The sequence below is a fragment of the Sinocyclocheilus anshuiensis genome, unplaced genomic scaffold (assembly GCF_001515605.1).
Source record: "Sinocyclocheilus anshuiensis isolate Anshui unplaced genomic scaffold, SAMN03320099.WGS_v1.1 scaffold919, whole genome shotgun sequence".
NCBI lineage: Eukaryota > Metazoa > Chordata > Actinopteri > Cypriniformes > Cyprinidae > Sinocyclocheilus > Sinocyclocheilus anshuiensis.
Window position 1 is genome coordinate 242335 of NW_015547671.1, and position 14269 is coordinate 256603.

General features: G+C 36.5%; 1 protein-coding gene and 1 pseudogene across 1 annotated transcript in view; one reads left to right on the forward strand and one right to left on the reverse strand.

Annotated features, from left to right (window-relative positions):
• The window catches only part of LOC107702774 (C-type mannose receptor 2-like), a 42116-nt gene that overhangs the window by 9503 nt on the left and 18344 nt on the right, over positions 1 to 14269 (reverse strand). The window lies entirely within an intron of this gene.
• LOC107702777 (C-type mannose receptor 2-like) overlaps positions 11357 to 14269 on the forward strand; it is a 4148-nt pseudogene continuing 1235 nt past the window's right edge.

Genomic DNA, 14269 nt, shown 5'->3' on the forward strand with positions numbered 1-14269 from the left:
AGCTCTCAGATTCCATCAAAAATATCTTAATTTGTGTTCCGAAGATGAACGAAGGTCTTACGGGTTTGGAACGACACGAGGGTGAGTAATTAATGACAGAATTTTCATTTTTGGGTGAACTATACCTTTAATGCCATCGTGAACACACAATGCAGATCAATATTTTCATAAATAAAGTTATAAATTATGTTTTATTGTGCAAACAAAGCACTCGCATTGCTTAATAAAATTGAGGCTAAACCACTGAAGTCACATGGAGTACTTTAACGATGTCTTTCCTACCATTCTGGGCTTTGATTGTGTAAGTTGCGTTGGTGCCTATAAAATAATTATTCATTGGATTTACATTTTTTTAAGGTAAGTCAAGTCAAGTCACCTTTATTTATATAGCGCTTTTAACAATACAGATTGTGTCAAAGAAACTGAACAGCATTAATTAGGAAAATAGTGTGTCAATAATGCAAAATGACAATAGTAAACATTAAATTGTCTCAGCTTATCGCCCTGTCCTGATGTCACATGGCTGTATCAGTATTTTGGCTTTGCATCAGTTTTCCCAAAATGTGTCGTAACCATTATTAGTTCTCAAATGCAGACCTCTTTAAAATCCAGTGCTGCTATTTAGTATGCATGAGACATTTATATCTCAAAAGTGCTTTATTTCCCGAAAAACAAACAGGCATTGCTTGAATGTGTTATAACATCTCCTTTAGAAGTTGATCGACGTGTGTGTGTATATAAAACGTATACACTACCTTTCAAAAGTTGGCATCTCTTCTCAGGTGTTCTGGATCCAGACTGAAGCTTGTGTAAGTAAGTGGTTGCAATCGATTTGAAAGTTAGTTATTACAAAAGTAATGTTGAAAGTTAGTCAACTAAATTTGTTTATTTAAATGTAGCTAAAATAAATTGATTGCAACCACTTACCTGGAAAAAAAAAATAGTAAATGAATGTTATTACAGGTCAGAATAAAAAGCTGCTCTAGTAAAAAGCTGACAAGTAACCTTAGCTTGCTTGGCAAAAGTTAGCTACTTGTTTCTATAGACAAACTGAACATTTTTCATTATGTCATATAGTATTAAAATAAAATTAATATTACTGCCAATGTCTGAGCAGCATGTAACGAAACGGAAAACATGAAAGCCTGTAGACTAATTATTATGTGAATGACTCAGGGCGGTTTTGCTTGGAAAATCCAAGGGAAACTGTCATTACAGTGTAATTTTAATGAACCTCATCTGTTGACAAGATGTTGTGAATCCCACTGGCTTCAATTACAGCATAGCCAATTACAGCATCATCTTTTCTAGATTTTGGCCAAATGTAGCCTACTACTAAACAAAATAAAAAATATATGTTAATGCTTAAAATACATTAAAGTATTTTTTTCAAGATATAAAAAAAAAAATAAATGTTTGCTGCATTGTTAAACAATGCTACTTGTATAAAATTGTGTTTTGACCACCACCACAGCTGTTAAATACAAATTACTCACAATTAATTTGGTCATCTTTATTTCCTACAAATAGAAAAGCAACAATTATTCTTTTCCCAGTTGGATTTTAATATTGTGGCCATCTCCTCCTCAGCTGTCAGTGGTGCTGGTGCAGGTTCTCCCCCCATTTTACGAGTCTCTGCCTTCTTGCTGTTGACTGAATAGAAGTCAAATGTTTATTTCATTACCCTAATTAAGAAATGTATGTTGGATTAGAGAACATTTAATTATGTGAAAAGATCATTGGACTATGCGGAAAAGACCGCTGCACATTGAAATAGACACTGATAGCCTATTTATTGAATATGTCAAATGTTTGTAAAGTCATGTAGCCTACACCCATGAACCTTTTACATTTGAAGCTTTACCTGATTGAATTATGTTTTTATGTTTATTTTTTTCTGCTGCCAGGGTTTTTTTTTTTTCGCCCGTGGGGTACCATAAAAATGAAGATTACTTCAATAACTTACCTTTCTGCCGGTTTTCACCTCTGATATTACGTGATTAAGACTTAAAGTTACGTATTGCGTAGTATGCGGAAGTCTTTTTCTCAGTGTTGCCATGGTGAATCGTAATTTCTGAGCTCCATTGATCTTGACTTTTCAAAGTCGTGGTGCACACACTAAACTCAGAGTCAACCTACTCAGAGTGAATTGAACTAACTCTGAGTTTACGGTTTCAGAACAGCTGAACGGAGTTTCCTATTTAGGGGGTTTGTTAACCCAGAGTTTAAGTTTTCACTCAGAGTTTGTTGAACCTCCCTTCTGGAATACACCCCAGGGGTCCGTTCTTCGTACCTCGCTTAATACATTTGAGATGATTTGAAAGATTCCAGATCTAGTAATCGTGATAACTGATCTCTGGCTAATTTGTTTCTTCAAAATGAACTTGCAGATTTGATTAAAATATCTGGATCAAGTTGTTCAAGATTACTGCGCGTTCTCGTGTTCCCCGAAAAGGGCAGATGTATCGATACTCTAAACCACGATCAGAAATGCAGCGACTGGCTGGCGGCAAGACAGCAACGTAGTGACGTCATATAATTAAAAAAGACACCTTACGAAAAGCTTGAGAAATTTCTGGGCCTTTATAAGGAAACAGCCTTATAGAAAGTGAACAAAACTACATAAATGTTATTTTATATTTTTTACATGATTCCTGTAAGGGAAACAGGTCAATTTAGCTCCAAAAAAATTTAAGATTTTAAAGGGAATTTGGACAGAATCACTGTTTTACGGCTGATCACTGAGACGGCCAGCGATTAATTGAACGGGCCGTATAACATCAACTCTGCAATGGATATTTATATCCAAAATATAGTGAAAACACTATTAATTAGCACAGTAACAAGATCGGCAGTTTAAGACATTAACTTGTGAGCACAAAACACAAGATACTTCTCTTTTCAATATAAATAAGGCTTTATTGGATAAGTCTAAGACATATAAACTAATCTAACACATAAACACACGCATTCACAGAAGTTGCAGAAAGAGAGAAAGTGAGGAAATAATGAGTTTAAGAGAATGAAAATGTGAAATCCCAAGTTTACAGCAATATGTGCAATTGCATAGATCTGAACAACCATCAATCACTTAATTAACCCTCGCATTGAGTTCCTCAATGAGGTTAAAATTTATATTAAATGCACCAGTTCAGCTAGAATCTGGAGGTACTTGCGTTGCGTTCCCATAATATCGGTCACCACTCAAATTAATGCACGACTCAGTTAACTGTACAGCATGTAAGACTCTAATACAATTATAAAGTTATTATTTTATCACGAATAAATCTTTCAATGAGTAAAACTGGCTGTGTCTATAGTATTATAGATTACACAGCATTATACTATTATTTTCAATTTACTATTACTTTAAATTATTGTCCCTGGATTAGTAGGGTACTCTTGTAATAAAGGAACGGGCCCCTGGGTTGGGGACCACTGAGTTAGGATCATAACACGTGTTGTTGTGTATGTGCGGTCTTACCGATGAACACAGCATTGTGCAGCTGTCGGATCTGGTTGATGAGCTGTGTTCTGCTCTGATAGATGGGCAGCTGTTTGCGCTGTGTGTCCACGCCGACGGCCGCGTGTCCGGCTCTGGGCAGCAGCATGCCCGGCTTCTTCTTATCCAGGCGGAAGAAGGGAGAGCCCGGCTTAAATCTCTTCGCCGGAGGTGTGTCTATAGTAAGTTATAGATATAGATATTATAGTGTTGTATAATCTATAGTTATAGACTACACAACATTATAATATTATTTTCAAATAATTTTTAAATTATTATTATTTTAAATGATTGTCCCCAGATTAGTAGGGTACTCTTGTAATAGAGTAACAGTGGCTGGGATAGATTTTAAATATCAGTTCCACTTAAAAAGATGCAATCTAATTCTGTTTACATGAAATAAGCTGCTCCCGAGCAGGTTTAGGCTTATGAACATGTTGCTATGGCATGCTATGATAGTTCAGTCATGAAACTCTAGATGGCGCAGGCTGACGGATTGTTAATGTAACTGATGTTATTCAGAGAGTTAAATGACTTGGCACAAGCTGATTGGTTCATGCTGCATATGCAGCCAATGAGCTTACTGCCTTATCCATCACCATGTTAAATCTTCAGAGAGTTGTCATGATTGAACTGATAATAATGTAATATATTAAATAAACCAATGTAATATATAAAATAAATCAATTTAATTTAAACAGGATAACTATATAAAAGTGTACTAATACTTAACAAATTTTTTAATAATTCAAAGCACACTTTTAAGAAATAAACTAATAAAAGTCCTCTGTATATTTTTGCAGTATTATACTTTATTTCAATGCACTAAAAGTGGTATTTAGTATACTTTTGCAATTGCACTGAAGTACTACTGAAGTAGAAATATACTTTTAATTAGTGCATTTATAGTGTATAGCGTTTTTACAGTTTTGTTTAGCTCAAAAAATAAGAATGTACTACAAATGTACATGCTGGTATCTAAGTATTTTTTAGTGCATTCAAGTATACTTTTTTTTTTCACCTGGGTATGCACAAAGAATGCAAAGTGCCAACAAATGGAAGAAGGAGAATTCTTCTTGAAAGAGAATGCTCAATTGAAAAAAGTAGGCTACTTATTGATACATTTTTTCAACTGCTTTCTGGGTAATTCATGAAGTGAGAGATCAAATGGATTCCTGTTCATGAATTTTACTGACATCACTTGTGGAACCAGTGGGGGTTGGTGTACAAGGATTAGCCTAAGAACAAGTTCTTTCAGTGTATATCACTCATATACTATTTTTGGATGATTTCTCTTCTCACGTTCATATATGGGTCATTTTTAATGCTGGGTTATTTTTGTTCTACTATTTTGTTCTGGGTTATATTTTGTTCATTGTCTCCAATGAAACAACCCAGCTGCTGAGTTACAGTCAGAGTGCAGGCTTTTTGAGTCCTACAGAAGAGAGCGCATGATGGAAATGCCTTTTGCCTTGCATAACATAAATGGATTTTATTCGTTATAAATATGAGTTTAATTTAATTTGATGTTAAAATATGTTCTCTAATCTCAGTAATGTTTGTTTATGGGCAGGTTTTGGAGTCAGTCACGGCATCTTTCAGCTACGAGTGAAACGCGAGGCCGCGGTCTGAAGTTCGCTGCTCCCCCACGAACAGCAGTCCTTCACCGGCTCAGATTTCGGCGACACACCGGCACGAGAATTAGCACTATTTTGGTAAAAAAATTATTACATAGAACAGTTGAATACACTTAAATTAAAATGCTACTTTTAAATGTGCCTTTTTTATTTCTAAAATGCATGTTAAACTAGTTTAAATATATGTAATATTGTAAACTATGCTGTACTCACCCAAATAAATTAAATTTGTCTTGTATTTTGTCCATGTGTTATTGCTTAATAATAAATGTTCATCTTTTGATTATTGCTGTTGCCTATAGTGATTATGTGTGTGATTTTTAATTTCCAGCCCATTTTAAGCCAGCAATATAATAATTTTTAAACAATAGATGACTTAAATAAAACAACCCAGCATGGTGGGTAAAAATGTTTAACCCAAGCAAAAATAACCCAGCATGTGTTCTGTCCAATATTCACCCAGCGTTGGGTTGCCACATAACCCAAGTTGGGTTGTTTTTAACCCAGCATTTTTTAGTGTACCTACAGCTAAGCATACCTAATAACACTGTATTATTAATGAGGTGTTTTATTTCCACTTTTCACATTTTTTTTTTTTTTTAAATAAATGCCTTTCTGATCAAACGAGGGTCGATCGCGTTAAAGGCACACATCTCGAGTCTTTTACTCACTGCTCCACTGATATTACAGATAGACAGGCGTCTTTTGCAGTGCTGTTTATCGCAGCCAGGCATTGGTGGGTGGAGTAAATGTAAATAGCCTCTGCCAACAAATTGGTCTATTTGTCCTTATACACTCTTTTTATTCCTTTTAAGAGCTGCTTTACAGCGGAATTGAATTCTGTTTGCGTAATTGAAACATTATTTTTATTTATATATATTTATATATTATGTTAATGCTTTATTATTATTATTATTATTATTATTATTATTTAATATCTTTGAAACAGTCAGTACTGTATAAAGCGCTATAGAGATAAAGGTGACGTAATTTGACTTGATCGGAAACGTGCCATAGAGATTAAAGTAGAATTTATGTCCTACTAACAATATTTTTAGATACACATCGATAGTTTGAGGTTTACATGTACTATATGTATATATATACATATACAAGTGTTACATTTATAATTACTATTCCGCGCCTCCAGTTTACTCGCGCGTTTGAAGATGAAACGTCACATGGAGCACGTTGCGTTCTGGGAAACAGTATCCCATGCAGTGTCTTCAGATGCATACATCAAATTTCAGCAAATGTAGCAGGTAATCCTGGTATTCCATGCATACAGATAATTCACATACTATTCACAGTATACCTACAGCATACTGCAGTATAGTAGGAGTTGTATGGTACTATGTCATTCTGAACACAGCTTATGTACTGATTTCAGTGTACTTCAGTTATATTTAGCAGATTCTGGCAAATATAGTAGGTCATTCGAGTATTCCATGCATACAGAAAATTTGCATTCTATGCACAGCATACGTACTGGATAGTACTTCAATAACCTACCGTTATGCCAGTTTTCACATGTGATATTATAACAGTGATAAGAATTAAACTTGTACTGACTCTGAAGAATGCAGGCGTCTTTTTGTCGGGTGCTGTTGCCATGGTGAATCGTAATTTCGGAGCTCCATTGATCATGGCTTTTCATAGTCGTGGTGCACGCGCTAAACTCAGAGTCAACCTACTCAGAGTTGATTGAGCTAACTCAATTCAGCTGATCTGAAACCGAAAACTCAAGAGTTTCCCATCTCAGAGTAAAGCCCTATTCGCACGGGATTAGTATTACCTGTTGACCTCCAGTCATTTGTAATAATTGCAGAGGTTGTCTGTGATCTTAATCCCATGCGAATCGACCATGTCTGTAATTTGTAAAGTAAACATTCTCCCGCAAATGACCTACCATATTTCGCTGAACACCGAGGTCCTGTGATAATATTAGTCCCGTGCGAATCGGCATCTCTGCGGCATCTTTTTTAAATCCATCTGGACCATAGAACGGGACTCTCAAAGCCTTGACATCCGGGTATCCGGTAGATAAGTCGGTAAATTCGAGTAAAATCACAGGCTTCGCTTATCCCGTGTGAATGCACCACACGAAATTCAGAGGTGGGGGGTTACTTTCAAAATCACATAAGGTCCCCAGATAATACTAATCCCGTGCAAATAGGGCTTAAGTCAACTCAGAGTTCATGTTTTAACTCAGAGTTGGTTGAACCTCCTTACTGAAACGGGCCCCTGATAGTAAGTTCACTGATTGAAAACAACTCTGAAAAACAGATGGACTCTAATTTCACCTTGAAATTAACTGCCAATCCTAGAGATTCACATACTTTTGCCACTCTCAGATATGTAATATTGTATCATTTTCCTAAATAAATAAATGACAAAGAACATATTTTTGTCTCACTTGTTTGATTGGATTATCTTTGTCTACTTTCAAGACTTGTGTGAAAGTCTGATGTTTTTGGTCATATTTATGCAGAAATATAGAAAATTCTAAAGGGTTCACAAACTTTCAAGCAGCACTGTATATATAACAATTAACATTACAAATAACTGAATAATTGTTAAAGAATAATTATAATGAAGTTATAAATAAAATATAATGAAGTTATAAGTAAAATATTTGTGGTTTAAAACAACAAATTATAATGCAATCATGATTTCAAAGAGTAGGGTGAATTCAGGTTGATTGGGGTCACATTTTCCAAGTAATTTCAATGACAAAGAGTGTCCCAATCTTTTGATTTTGTAAACTATCCGATACACACAATAATAAAATATAGTTATATAGTTATATTAAATCGAACTGACTGTCAAAGTGCAAAATTGCTACAAACGTAACATCAATGCAATAACAAAATGGATGCAACTTAAACTGGATACGGAGGAGTCGTAAAATAAGCAGGTTAAACTCACAGCACATGCGGTATTTACTGACTGTGAATGGAGCCGCTCTGACGTCAATCATCAGCTGCGCGCGTGAACACTGTGCTTTGCGTGGAATCCCGCAGCAACCATCCTTTGCCAAATTATAAGCACACTACTATATCACAATTTCATTTTCTGTTTGGTTAGTGTTCATTACAAAACTGTGGTTTTTATTACAGATAAAATACCACATTTTGTGCTTTATTAGCACAGATTATATTATGACGGTTCATCATTGTAAAATAGATATTTGTTACAGAGTGAAAAAAACGTAATCCGTTTAAAAAGGCTATTATTCATCTCCTGTATAGTCTTCGACGTAGACCGCATCTTTGTTTTGCATAAATTACAGTTGATTCATGTGAAATATTCTCTCCTGTACATCCATTGCAAAATCATCAGGTGATCTCTTGTCGGTGGACAGACTGTAAAGCCGTGAGATGCGTGGTATCACAACAGATGGCGGTAATGAACGCATTTAGTTTGTGATCTAGTCAGAAGAAGACGCTGTGCTGCTTCAATGCATTACAGGCTCGTGACTCGTCAGAACGCAAAACGTAATGTAGGATTTGGTCGCGCTAAACCGCTACTTGCTGGAAAAAGTAGTTAACTACTGGAAAAGCTTCACTGTTTTAAAAGTAGCGGAGCTACTGTCACACTACTGAAAAAATGTAGTTACGTTAATAGTGTCGCTACTTGTAGCTAGCTACTCCCCAACACTGGCCTGTCTCCATAGTCACCCTCATTTGTTCCCATAGTAATTAATTAGTCTCACCTGTTACTCATTAGTCTCTTGTTACCCTCTGTATTTTTACCCCTGTGTTTCAGTCTTTATTTGTCTATACATCCTGTGTGTATCTGTTGCATGGTTTTGATTTTGTTCCCTGTTGTGTGTGTTTTGCCTTTTTGTATTTTATTTGTTTTGTTTTCATTAAATTACTGATGCATTTAGATCCTTGACTCACCTTGTCCTTGCCACCATTGTGACAGATTGGGGAAATGGAAAGATGTTTTTCAGATACCAGTTGCAACATCATGAAAGGCATCCAGGCTTTGAATCCATCAAGCTGTAGTTTCTTGAGGGAGGAAGAGAGTGTCCATTTGGCTGATGCTTATGAGTCAAGTGTTGAAGATCTTAAGCATAAGCTTCACCAGGTAGAAGACTATCACTAGATAGACTTAAAATGAATGGAAAAGAAAGTACTACTACTCTGATAGAGTTTGTTCATTTTCTGGAATCATATGGATGTTTTTTTTTTTCTTTGAGCTTTTCAGGTTCTGCAAAATAGCTGTAGTGTTACCAGTTCACAGCACAACATGTGAAAGGAGTTTTTCAGCTCTGGAGATAATCAAAAATCATCTAAGGTCTACAATGGCGGAGAGTAGATTGTCGAGTTTGGCTATTCTCAGCATTGAGTCAAAACGCATGAAGGCTTTGAATTTAGATGACTTTGTTAAAAGATTTGCTGAACAACATGGTAATCATCACATTTAGCTAGGTTCAATTCACTTGCATTCTTTAGATGTGAATATACACAACTAGTAGAATGTGTATGATGTATTATTTTAGTTGATATTACTCTTGACGAGCTCTGGTTTCTGAGAGATTCACGGAGAGGCAACAGCAATGTTTGATTTGCGCTGTTTTCATTCACAAAGTTTACATTCATTCACTTCACACACTCATTATTGTGTGACTTTAGAGGTTTGTGTAAAATATTGCGCTGATCCCCTGGCTCACCTGTTATCCAGCAAACCCCAAACTGTGCCAGACTCAGCCGAATATTCGGGCAGAATTATATTACCCCTGATGGTTACATCCCTTCGGACATCTGTGAAAAAATACACCTATCAATGCCACAGGATTGAGCCCAGCTTAACTAATGATCGGACATCAGATCAGACCAAATAACCTGCTACCAAGTCCAATTGACTATGAACAAGTCAGAATGAAAGACAAACAAACCAAGCAGGCTTATAAGTACTTCTACAACCGACAATACTCTGACCTACATCCTGGACAAAGTGTGAAAGTTAAGTTGGATGGAGAAAAAGCATGGAAAACATTAGCGACAGTTGTCGGAAAAGCTCCCGAACCCAGATCATACATTGTGCAAACAAAGGAAGGCACAATCTCTCGCTGGAACCAGGAACACATTCAGAGTGTCACTAAAAACATTTAATACTCCTGAAACATCTAAGACACATTGATAACATAATTGAGACATAATTGAGAACAGTGAAGTAACAGATGGACCCTCTCTTGAGACTGATTTGACCTTAGACGCATGAATGGGTCCAGTACCCCAGCTTCCATTACACTACACACGTTCACCCACACGCAAAAGAACCCTTGCTGGTAGAAAAGTAAAAGTATAGATATAAATATATATATTTGAGGATTATGTTCTGTTTAGTGACAGGTTTGTTGTAAAGGGATTGATGCTTCTAAGCAGTTGGTATTGTTCTATATCTGTTATCTGCAAGTAATTTGCTTTATCCCATATTGCTAAAAAAAACAAGTAAGGAGGCAGCAGAACTTTAAGGAGGGGAGATGTGGTGATGTGTGAACAGTAGATTATGATTGGCTATTTAGTGTTAGGGTCCAGGGTTGCTGGCCAGTGGAGGTGGTCCCAGAGAATGCAGGCTGTCGCTTAAGGCAGAGAAATGCTTCTATATCAGTGTTTGTGTAAAATAAAGTTAAGACTCTGAGTTCACCGAGTGCAGTGTTTGCTCCATTACTGTATTGTGATAGTATCGAAAGTGAAAAACATGGAACATAAAGAATTAGATAAGAAAATGCAAATGTTGAGGTGGATTCTTCTTGTGAAGCCACTGTGGAATATGACTTCATTATGGAACATACAGACACTCCACTTTCGACCACATTCAAATTAAAAGGCTTCGAGCGAATTACAGCCTCAAAGACCAACACTGAGAAAACATGTGAACACACACATGAATGAGGAGAGAAATGAACAAGGCTTTTGTTTAGAGTAATAAACAAATGATGTGATGCTGAATGACAAATGAGAGCAGATATATTAATCACACAGTCTGAAGCTGCAGACAGAAACATCACCTCTAAAGTAAGAAACAAACATTACCTCTAAAGTAAGAACAACTCACGAGTTCATTCTTTAACTAGAATTAGACTTGTTATTTTAATAATAGTAAATGCTGCTTTTTTCAAATTACAGAATCATGTTTGAAAACGTGAGCATATTTCAATATTCAAAGCATATTTTAGTTTTTCAGAATTTTTTCTTTCTCAGAAATGGACCAAACTCTATATTTCATTATTCTTCTCATTGGTGAGTGTGTTTGTGGTTTTATTTATGATTTATAGTTTCATTAGGTTTGATCCTGTTATGAAAAGCATTAAAGCAAAGCCTCTCTTTCACAGCTCTCTGCTCCGTATCTGAATGTGTTCAGCGTCAGTATCACTTTATAAATGACCTCGACTGAAGCTCAGAGATACTGCAGAGAGAAATACACAGATCTGGCCACCGTTGACAACATGAACGACATGAACGAGCTGAAGAAGAGTGTGAATGATGAAGGTGTTGAAGATGTCTGGATCGGGCTGCAGAAGACGGGTCGTGATGAATGGCAGTGGTCTTCAGGTGAACCTGCGCTCTATCTGAACTGGGGAGATAAACAACCAGATGGTAGAGACAATTGTGCTATGATGCAGAATGGAAAATTGCATGATTTGCCATGTAATGATAATCGATATTTCATCTGCAACAACAGTGAGTACAGCTAAAATTACAACAATTTATTTAGATGCACCAATGCAATGCTAAACTCTATTACTTTTTAATTCTATCTTGAATTTAGAAGAGACTGTGGATATTTGTCATACAATTTATGAAACAACGTTGATACAATTTCTGTATAGACACAATTCCCAGAAAAAAAGGTAATTTGACAATAGGAACCTGCAACTGAAGAGTCTATAAAGAAAAAAAAAATATGGAGAGAGTTAGAGACTGGTATGGATCTTGCTGCTAATAATTATAATAATAATCACCTGATAATGATGATAACATTCATTATTAATTTACAGCAGTAACTAGAGAATACTGCTTGATATTTTTAGCCTTCAGTATCTTGATACAAACCTGTAATTTCGTTATTGCTTGTGGATTAGCTTAAATCCATTAAAACATAAAACAATAGAGCATCGAGATGAGCATTGCAAATGTATTCATTTATAAATTACTAATCTACCGTCCAAGTGAGTATTTCTATTGACTAATTAACTATCTTCCTCTGTTTGATGTTCTCTGATCTGGCTCTTTGTGTCTGAATCAAGTATCCTAGAGAAATGTGTAAAGAAAAATAAGGGACACACAGAAAGTGTTTTAAAACCATGCCAATGTTCAAAAATGTTATTACATGTTATATCTTTAAAATAATCCTGAATATATTGTTAATATTCAAAGTGTTTGATTGACGTCTTTCTGATGTTTCCACCGCTGCTCCTGTTCACATCCAAACCATAAAGCAGCACAAGAATAATGACCAAACTGGTTCATGAATGTGTTTCCATTTGTTTTTCTTAAAGCAAACAGATAACTCGTCTTTGTCGATCAGATGATGAACTGGACAGACGCTCAGAGTTACTGCAGACAGAATCACACTGATCTGGTCAGTGTGAGAAACCAGAATGAGAGTGAACAGGTTGAGAAGATCATTAGTAATAATAACTTATCTGGATCACAAGTCTGGATCGGTCTATTCAGAGTCAGAGACTCATGGCAGTGGTCAGATCAGAGTGACTCCTCATTCAGATACTGGGCTCCTAGACAACCTAACTTTAATAGAGATGGTGAAAACTGTACAGTCATCAAACACAACGCTCATGGACGATGGCATGACAGCTCTTGCACCAACCATTTACCTTTTGTGTGTCATGAAGGTGAGTAGATCCTTGTGTAATATAAGCCAGCTGGTAAGAGCTGCACAGGGAAACCTCACTCCCCTGATCTCAAGAGGCACAGTAGCGACTGACGCTAGACGCTGCGGTCTTTACCATCCTTGTTAGTGCGCCCACCTCCCATGCCGGCGACCCACGTTTGAGTCAGAGCAGGGTGGTTAGGACCGGAGGGGTTACACTCACAAAACACACACAATCCATCTTCACCTACAGGGGCCTCATGTATAAAACTGTACGTAGATTTCATCTTAAAAGTGTGCATACGCACAAAAGCTAGACTTTGCGTACACACAAAAGTTTTCAGATTTACAAAACCATGCATATGCCAGAACCTGCGCAAAATTCCCTTTGTCAGCGCAGTCAGCATACCCAGTCAGAGGAATATTGTGCGTACACGAATCTCCACCCCGAAATAACCATATATGGAGCATACAACATCTAGTTTTACTATGCATAACATATTATTTCCATGCATATTTTATCCATGTGACACCATGTTTAACACAGTTAAAGGTACAATACATTTGGAAAATATGAGTTGCAGACTATAAATGCCTTTTGAGACATCCCATTGCTATTCAGTGTCCTTGAACATACATTTCAGAGAAAGTGTTCAGAGTTGTTCTCATTCTTTTCCACTGGCCAAATAGTATTTTAAATTGTTTCAAACAAGTCAAATGTACTGTATGTAGTTTGCCTATAAGGTAAACATGTATTTTAGGATGTTAATATATTTTAAAGGGGTCCTATTATGCTTTTTAACTTTTTCAACTTTAGTTAGTCTGTAATGTTGCTGTTTGAGCATAAAAAAGATCTGCAAAGTTACAAGGCTCAAAGTTCAATTCAAAAGGAGATATTTTATTTAACAGAAATCACTTTTCAAAAACTACAACGAACGACTCGTTTGGACTACAACGCATATTTTCCTGGATTTGTGATATCACAAATATCGACGAATGGCACGAGACCTGGTTGAGCTGCATTAGAGAAGGCAGCGAGTGTTATCACTATGTCAGAGACACGCTAGCTTTCCCAAGGCAGACGAACTTAGAGTGGTTACAATCATCCGGGTTTAAATCGCACTCAAATTGATTTGATATTGACACAATATTTACACTGAAGCTCGCAGGCGGCTATGGTAAGGCGCGTGACATTTCCCGACCAGGCACCGAGTGCTGCCAACCACAACACACACTGACCCAGCTAACCAATCACAGCACACACTGACCCAGCTAACCAATCACA